Source organism: Hevea brasiliensis, chromosome 17 (assembly GCF_030052815.1).
Source record: "Hevea brasiliensis isolate MT/VB/25A 57/8 chromosome 17, ASM3005281v1, whole genome shotgun sequence".
Lineage (NCBI taxonomy): Eukaryota > Viridiplantae > Streptophyta > Magnoliopsida > Malpighiales > Euphorbiaceae > Hevea > Hevea brasiliensis.
The window spans coordinates 14,848,924-14,859,126 of record NC_079509.1 but is presented as its reverse complement, the minus strand read 5'-3'; positions in this window follow the sequence as shown (position 1 = coordinate 14,859,126).

Sequence of the window (10,203 nt, the reverse complement as noted above, 5' to 3'; positions counted from 1 at the left end):
GTGTATTATGTTGACTTTGACCAATTGAATTAGGGTTTTACATTGAATATTGAGGACTTGTGTAAACTACTGGGAATTTACCAAATTAAGCTTTGATTGATGGTAATTTAGAAGTGCCATGTATGTAATTTGAAGTTTTGGGAGTTGGAGGAATGTAAATTGGGAGTGTAATTTCCTTGCAGGTTGGGAATTTATTGAATTCAGTATACATTTTGAGCCATAACTGACCTTGTGTGACTCCAATTGGTATGAGGCCAATTGGAGGTGAAATTTAACCTAAAAAACTCCAATTTTTATGAAGAAACTATGTCCAACTTCTGCCTAAAAAGTGACTAAAAGTTTGTCCTAATCTGGATTGCCATTTAGTGAACCTAGAAAATTGACCAAATGAACAGTGTTCCTTCATAATTTGGTCATATCTCACTGTAGATAGATCCAAATGATCTGAATTTTATACCATTGGAAAGCTTAGTCATAGAGCTACAACTCTTGTGAAGACATCAAAGACCAAAAATGCCATTAACCAAGTCATATCTCACTGTACATGTGAACCATTGTATTCAAAACATTTTTTCCTTTATTATTTATTCATTTTATGAATTCTATTTGTGATGGGCATATAAGCCCTAACTACCTATTCACATCAATTAGGTGGTTTACTTTTAATGTTTCAAGCAATCCATGAACATTTCATGGATTTCAAATTTATGGCCTTAATTTCCCTTTAACAATATAGTTCTTACACTTTGTGTCTTTGTATTACTATTCACATTACTATTCACTCAAATTATTGACTTTTTAATATATAATAAATTTATTGAACCTAAATTCACCAAGATACCACATTTTGCATTCTAAAGTTGTTGGTATTGGTTGCCAATACCATTTCAAAGCTTAGTGTTAGTTATTTTACAATTTTCAGATTTCAAGCACTAAGTTTACTGTTCCATTGGTCATTTGTACAGTAGAAATTTGATAAAATTGTCTTCATGAAAGTTGTTCCTTATTGTGTCTAGTTACATTTCTTCTTTTGATTCACTCCATTTAGAGTTTTGTAGCTCAAGTTATGACCTAAATACCATAACTGGCTGGATTGTAAATTTTCCAGATTTTCTGGACAAAACCAAATCTATAGTGTTTTGTACACTGACTGCAGGTTAGTTTTTGAACATGTTATGGTCAAAATTTGGGTTTGATTTCTTCATAAAAGTTGTAGGTCTATGTCTCAGCTATCTGCTGGTAAAATTTTAGGTCAATTGGACCTTTCTACACTGAGTTATGACTAAATGAATAAACACTATTCATTTAGTTATTTTGCCCAGGTAGAATGCAAGTCACCCGGATTAGGGTAATTTTGAGGTCAACTTGGTTTGGTTTTCTAGGCAGGGTTTCTACACGAAAGTCGTGTCATTATGTGTCTAGTTTCATGTCCAATTGGCCTTGCACTAATTGAACCTACACAACCCAAGTTATGGCCAAATAACCATAACTGGTTCATTTCCTAATTCTGTCTCTTTAATTAGGCAGATTTTGGCATTACCTTTTTCCAATTTAATTGGACATGTTGTAGTTACTTTTAGGCTTAGTGTTCTTCATATAATTTGTTTCCCTATGTCTTATAGTCACTCAAAAAGTTTAATTACAATTTTCCAAGTTTTGTAGAACTAATTATACCAATTTAATTGACCTAGACTCCCGTACCTTGTGTCTTCCGGGTCCAGGTTCAAGTCAGTGACTGCAAGTGGATTTTTAAGGTTCTTACGTTCATAATTTGAGGAAGGTTTCTAAAACAAAGTTGGGGCCCTGCGTCTTATGTTTCTGGAAAGGTATGGCTCATCCCAAATGGAGTTGTCTAGTGAAAGATATGCTATAAAAACTAATCCGAGGTCAGATGAAATTGAGCAAATTTCCAGGTTTGGATGTACCAAGTTCTTTTAAGCATTTGACCTAATTCCTTTGGGTTCTGGGTTTTGGCTAAAAGACTAATATTGTAGGTCTATGTCTTATAAAACGTTTTCCATTGGTTTCATTACATTTGGATTTTTATAGACCAAGTTATGGCCATTTTGCCAAAATTGGTCGGATGAGCTTTAGTCCAGGAAATTCTGGGCAAAATGGTTCTGGTCAGTTTGGTGACCTCACTTGCGCCGGCAATTTCATTTGGTTAGAGGCATTTTTGGGCTTGGTGTTCTTAATGAAAATTGTAGTCCTATGTCTAATCTTTCTAATGACACAAAAATCAGGTCATTTGGACCTGTCTAGAGGAAGTTATGGCTTCATTTGGTCAATTTTCTGGGTTCAGTATTTAGATTTCAGAATTAGACCAGTCAATTGGTCAAGTTATGGACAGAATTTGGGCAGTATTTCTTCATGAAAAATGGGGTATTTTGAGTCTAGTTTCACCTTCAATTGGCCTCATACCAATTGGAGTCACACAACTTTAGTTATAGGTCAAACAAGACCCTGGACTCATAGGTCCGAATTTCCTGCACATGAAACATCACTTCCAATATTCCATCCTCCTTACTCCCAACTACAGTTTATCACTCATAACACTTCAAATGATCAACAAACAGCCTCAACAAGATCAATCTCAAGCCATATCACCAAGGTAACAAAATTAACTCAAACCCTAACATGTATAGTTTGCTTCAATTTTTTTTTCATTTCATTACTTAATTTGTTGTTCTAACAAGAAATAAAGATATAAAAGAGAACAATAAGGCATTAACCTCAATTGATCACTCTTCCAAGTTTCCAAATCTTACTTTTCTTCTCTTCTTTTTGCTGCCTAGAGGTGTTCTAAGGTGTGAGGATCAAATTTAGTGAAGTCAAGTTAGGGATTTATGGTGATTTTTCAAGAGAATTTCTAGTGAGAAGTTTGCATGAAAATGGTGTGAGGAAAGAAAAGAGAGAAATGGTTGAATGAAGGAGATGAGATGCAGATTGATGTTTCATTTCATCCCATTTTATCTCTTTTTAATAACTTTAAATATGCTTGTTGTGTTGTGATTGGTGGAGGCCTTCTTAATGACATCATGTGATGTCAAAATTCCAATTTTCTTCATTTTTCTTTTTTTTTCTTTTCTTTTCTACTCATTTTCAATTCAATTCTCACACCTTTATCCTCACACCTTGGGCAGATCATAGGCAGCAAGAACAAGGGGATTTGGTGAAGTTTTCACAAGGTTTTGGAAGTCTTGGTTGAAGGTAAGTGTCAATTTTCCATCCCTTTCTTAATTAAACTTTGAATTAATGTTGTGATGAGTTGAATTGTTGAGAAATTTGAAGAATTGGATGAGTGTTTGATGGGGCTCAAATTCGGCAGCCATGGAACCAAAAGGGGTTTGATTTATTTTCACATGTAAAGGATGGGTATTGATGTTGATTAAGGTATTACATGTGTTATTAAATTTATTTCATGTGTATATTTGAAGTTAGTACTTTGAAGTAGGGTTTGAATAATTGTTGAAGGTTTTGGATAATTGATGAATTTGGTAGCCTTGATGGACTAAGAAGGTTAATAATTCCATGAATTTAAATGTTAAATTATGGTGTTGATGGATTAGTGGAAATGTATTGTATCTTACTAGTTGAGGTTACTTGTATTAACTAATTGTTTCTATGTGTATTATGTTGACTTTGACCAATTGAATTAGGGTTTTACATTGAATATTGAGGACTTGTGTAAACTGCTAGGAATTTATCAAATTAAGCTTTGATTGATGGTAATTTAGAAGTACCATGTATGTAATTTGAAGTTTTGGGAGTTGGAGGAATGTAAATTGGGAGTGTAATTTCCTTGCAGGTTGGGAATTTGTTGAATTCAGTATACATTTTGAGCCATAACTGACCTTGTGTGACTCCAATTGGTATGAGACCAATTGGAGGTGAAATTTGACCTAAAACACTCCAACTTTTATAAAGAAACTATGTCCAAATTCTACCTAAAAAGTGACTAAAAGTTTGTCCTAATCTGGATTGCCATTTAGTGAACCCAGAAAATTGACCAAATGAACAGTGTTCCTTCATAATTTGGTCATATCTCACTGTAGAGAGGTCCAAATGACCTAAATTTTATACCATTGAAAAACTTAGACATAGGGCTACAACTCTTGTGAAGACACCAAAGCCCAGAAATGTCATTAACCAAGTCAAATTGCTTACTTAAGTAGGGACACCAAAACTATCCAGAATTGCTAGATAAAGGCAAACTGACCAGTTTTGGTAAAAGGACCATAACTTGGTCCACAAAACTCCAAATGACATGCAATCAGTGCCAAACTTTCAATAAGACATAGACCTACAATATTAGTATTTTGACCAAAACCCAGAAATCAAGGGAATTAGGTTATTTAACTATGTCAAGACAGTCGGTTATAGGTTATTTAGGCAGTGACAACTATTAATGAGATTAAAAATATATTGAAACAAAGTATAGGAATTGAGTAATCAGACAAAGAAGGAAAAGAAAGATTGCAATAAAATAAATATTCTCAAAGTTCAATAAAACTTAAAATGATGTTTAAGATCAGGATAGGATCAACCTATAAAATGCTAGGAAGAGTTGATACTATAAATTTTAAGTAGCCTCCAACTAATCCATAACTTATTTAGTATACATTTTCCTTATAAGTATTACAATTTGGAAATTATTACTTTTATTTGTATATTATATTTTCATTATATTATTGCACCACTAAGCAAAAATGCTTAGCGTGTTGGATTTTCAATCGCGTAGGTTCTGGAGATAAGGAGAAAGCCCAGTGGATATTGAACTGGGAGTTTGAGATTTTGGATCTGCATTTGGTAGGGCCCACTAGGCCATGTTTGTTATTTTTGGTGTGTTGTGAATATTCATTAAATTTTATAATATAAATTATGAATTTATGGAATTACAATTGTATATGATGTAAATTATAACCTTTTGTAATAAATTGTATAGTGATGTAAATTAATGAAATTTGAGAATTTCATGTATAAATTGACTATGAATGGATGAACATCTGAATGAATTTGATGGCTTGAAATTGAGTAATGTTGATTGGGATTTTAAATTGAAATTGAGAATGTTGATGAGTACATGAATTGATATGAAATTATTTTAAACAGGTGAATAGTATAATACGTCAAATAGTAATAAATTAGAGGAAACTCTGTCAGTTTCTCCGGTAAAATAAATCAATCTGGATTTAAATAAAATTAAATGTAATAACAAAAAATATAATGGGATAAGTTAAGATGCTCTGACACACTATATGGCATACCTCACATACACTGTAGATGAATAAAGAGTGTTACACTCTCAAATATAAATTAAAGGTTCTTAAACTTTGAAAAATCTCTTATTACTTTAAAAAACCTTCTCCTAGATAAAGGGGGAAAAAAATACCATGAACTTACTTCCTAAATTTCACATATATCAAGCAATTCGTTCATAATAATCTTAGTAAGACTTTCTCTAACTTTATAATGTAAGGGCATTCGCTAATCAGCCATTCTTCAATATCAATAAATTATTAGATTGATAACAGTTTTCATTTTAAATATTCATCTATAATTTACAAAATTTTTCTTTAAAAAAAGGCTACGTCATGTGGTTTTGATACTCCTTATGAGGTTTGGGTGCTCATTAAATATTCTAATTTTTAAATGGGCGAAGTCCAGGCTGACCAATCCCTCCCCTGGATGGCTCAGCCCACAATGACAGCAAAATTCCAGTCTTTGTAGCAATGTACGAGAGGCGACTGTGAGACATGTCGTCCAGTTTCATTCATGGTTGATAGGACATTGCCACCAGTTATACAGTAGAAGTAGAAAGGCCCCACATAAAGACAATTGACAACACCAATTAATTTTCTAGTATGAAAGTTTCAAACTTATGGTTTTTCCCTACGATGAGAATTGAGACAGGCCCGTTATCGCATTAGAGCCACTTGACCAAAAGAATCACATACCAAAACCTTTTTGTTAAACTCCAATTTTCTAGTCGTCCTTACTAGTCAAGAACAAAGTTTCCGAGTGAAAACTTAAAATCCCTTTCCTTTATCAAGTGCGTTTACTGGATAAACAACAATAATAGGAAAGTATAGTGCACAAACACAGAGCTAACCTTATACCTTGGCCAAATCTAACTTAGAAATGGATATTTTGTCTATTTCTAAAGCCAGAATATAAATAAAGGAAGAATTAATTTGGTTTTCTTGCACTTTAGAAATGGAAAATTGTCTGTTTCTAAAGTAAAAATAAAGTATAGATTTGTTTCTAAAGTTGTAAAAAAAATAAAGAAAAAATTAAATTTGGATTGCAATTTAATATCAGACACAATCCATTTTTACAATAGAAATAAATTAATAGTCTGTTTCTAAAATTGCCATAAAAATTAGAGAGAAAATTAAATTTATATTGCAATTAGTGGAAATAGATCTTCGTCCATTTCTAAACTAGTAATAAATTTATTGTCTCTTTATATTTGCAATAAAAATTAAGAAAAAAAATTATTGCAGTTTATAATCAGACTGTATGCCTATTATTATATCAATGATAAAAATTAAATAGAAAATTCAATTTTGTATTACAATTTAAACAAGAAATATGTGTCCATTTCTAATTTAGAAATAAATGCTCCATTCCTTTCTGCAAAATGCTCCATCCATTTCTGTATTTGCAATAAAAATTAGATTAAAAAAAAAAATTAAATTTGTAGTGCAATTTAAAAAGGACTTTCCAGTGTGTATTGAAATTATAGAAACGAATTCTAAGTCTGTTTTCAAATTTAGCATATAAAATAAATGAAAAATTAATTCGGATTGCTATTAAGAAATGGATCTATGCTTCAAAAAATAGAAACTAGTGTTCGTTCTTAAGTTACAAATTTCAACTCCGTTTTAAATGGTTGCAAATGTTTTCACCATTTTTTTGCGTGCGAATTAGAAGTAGAAATTGTTCCTTTTCACTAATCCGTGCAAATCCTGAGTGGATTGACCGATTCCTATTTTCAATCCCTTTCAAATCTTTTTTTTTTTTTTTATTAAAGATAAATTACTGTCATTTCTAATTTCCATTTCTAATCCTAACAATTCTTGAAATGCTTTTTACAAAATAAAAATCCTCAGTGCAGTGAATCAATATAATAAATAGTGTCTTGATAACTACAAAAATTGAATAAAATATATGAAAATTTTATAATTTGTTATAAAATATAAACAATACAAAATAATGAAATCATGGAAAATGAATAAAACATATAAAAATTTTATAATTCAATTGTAATAAATCGTTATACCTTTGAGAAAAAAAAAATCGTTATACCAAACAAAATTTAAAAATAAAAATTAGTTTCCTCTTCAACTCGAGTCTTTCTACTCTTGGTATGCAATATATATATATATATATATATATATATATATATATATATATATATATATATTAATCTAGAAAACCTAGCAGAAATTTCATAAAGGTTCTTACCTTTCTCTTCCTTCCTAAGCGATATAAATAAGCTGAAGTTAAATTTATTATTGCTTGATTTATTTAGAATTATGAGTTGATTTATTTATGAGCTTGTCAATTGGCTCATTTATAAAATCATAAATCAATTCATTTATGGGCTTATGGGTCAACACATTTGAATATAAATATATTAATTTATATATTAATTGTGACAAATAATAGGATAATTAAATTATAAATAATATAATTATTAATATAAAAATATAATTAAAAATATATAACATTATAAAATATATATAATTTATATATGGTCATTAAATTTATTATAAATGATAATTAATGAAAATAAATTTTTTAATAATTTCACTAATTAATCTTGATGAGTCAGAGTTTGAGTTTACAAAAACTTAATAAGTTAAACGCGAGTTTAATTTGCGAACTTAATAGATGAATCACAATGCATTATCTCAACCTTTAAATCCAAGCACAAATTTCGTGAAAATTTAAATATCCGAGCCTGCTCCCCTACCTTCCTTAAAAGTCTATATTCCTAAGTCTTCCATGTCATATTTCCAAGTCAACCGACGTGTTTAGCAGATAAAGACCATCTCCATAGCCATAAATCGTGGAGATGCATGTAATAATGAAGAAAATTAGAGACCCTTTTGGTGGCAGTATCTTGCTTTTTCTTTCTTTTCAATTGGGTTTGGGCCTGCTTTCTCTTTGATTCTTCTCTTTGCACTCTTTCCCCCTCTTTTTCCTTTTATCAAGGGTTGTCCACCATCATTTCCCTGTGGAGGACTCAGTCTGATCAGTTATTCTTTCACTATGGACAAATTTGGATTTTACGAGCGGTGCGGTCTCTTTCGCTAGGAAGACTCGGTCTGATCAGTTGCCCTTTCTCTGTAGACTTACCAGATTCTTATTTTAATTTTACTGAGTCCTCTACTCAACTATTCAATTGTGCAGCTCCGCTAATTTTTATAGTTTATCTCTAAATTTTACTTTATATTTTATTTTTATTTTTTAATTTTATTTTTTAATTTTAATTTGATACTAAAAAATTTTTAAATTTAAATTTTATTTTATAAAATTTCCTCTAACATATTATAACAGGTTTTTATTTTAAAAAAAATAATGAAATTATACTTTTACTTCTTTCCCTCTCACAACTCAACTCAACTCAACTCAACTAAGCCTTTATCTCAAAAATTTAGGGTCGGCTATATGAATTCGCTTTTTCCACTCTAAACGATTTTGGGTTAAATCCTCAGAAATGTGTAATACTTCTAAGTCATGTTGTACTACTCTCCTCCAAGTCAATTTAGGTCTACCCCTTTTTTTCTTTCTATCCTCTAACCTAATGTGCTCTACTTGTCTAACTGGAGCCTCCGTATGTCTACGCTTCACATGACCAAACCACCTTAATCTCCCTTCTCTCAACTTATCTTCAATTAGCACTACTCCTACCTTTTCTCTAATACTTTCATTACGGACTTTATTTAGTCTAGTATGGCCACTCATCCACCTTAACATTTTCATCTCTGCAACTCTTAACTTAGATGCATACGACTCTTTCAGTGCCCAACACTCACTACCATATAACATAGCCTATCGTATGGTCATGCGGTAAAATTTTCCTTTTAATTTATTGGGAATCTTACGATCACATAAAACTCCCGTGGCACGTCTCCACTTCAACCATCCGGCTTTAATCCTATGACTAACATCCTCCTCACATCCTCCATCTACTTGAAGGACTGAGCCTAGATATTTAAAGTGATTACTTTGGAACAGTACCACTCCATTCAAACTAACTCCTTCCCTATCACCAGTTTGGCCTTCACTGAACTTGCAATGCATGTATTCTGTCTTCGTTCTACTTAACTTAAAACCCTTTGACTCTAGAGTACTTCTCCAAAGTTCTAGCTTCCTATTGACTCCTTCTCGTGTCTCATCTATCAGAACAATATCATCCGCAAACATCATGCACCAAGGAATACTCTCTTGTATATGTTTCGTCAGTTCTTCTAAAACTAATGTAAAAAGGTAAGGGCTTATGGCTGATCCTTGGTGTAATCCAATTGAGATCGGAAAATCTCTTGTGCCCCCTCCCACTGTGCGCACAATAGTAGTTGCTCCTTCATACATATCTTTCAATACTTGTATGTACCTAATAGATACCCTCTTTTGTTCTAACACATTCCATAAGACCTCTCTTGGAACACTATCATAAGCCTTCTCCAAATCAATAAAAACCTGTTGACTCCATGACTTCTTTCCCTCTCACATTAAATAAAAACCTGTTGACTCCATGAGTTCAAATGAGCATAGATTTTGATGATAACAAAACTCAACTAGAATCAAACTAACCTTGTTTTAAGTATTGTGCTTCTTTAAGGATAAAGAAAAAGATTCATGGAGTTGATGATGAACTTGTATTTTAAAGAAAGGTTGACATCCTAAGATAACACAAGATAAATTAAAGACAAAGAAGAAAGAAAATGTTACCTTCCAAGCTACATTGAAGATCAAAATTGAAGGTACATAGTTTAGAAGTTAGTTTAAACTTTAAGGATTACTTGTAAAAAGATTTGAGGAGTAGAAGTCAATGATACTTATTTTTAATCCTTCAAATTCTTATCCTAAGTTTTCAAAACTTGTTTTTGAATCATCAATGGCCTAAAAGTATTTTATTATAATTTGGTGTAAAGTTTTAAAGTTTTCAAAGTTATGCAGAAAAGTTTTCCT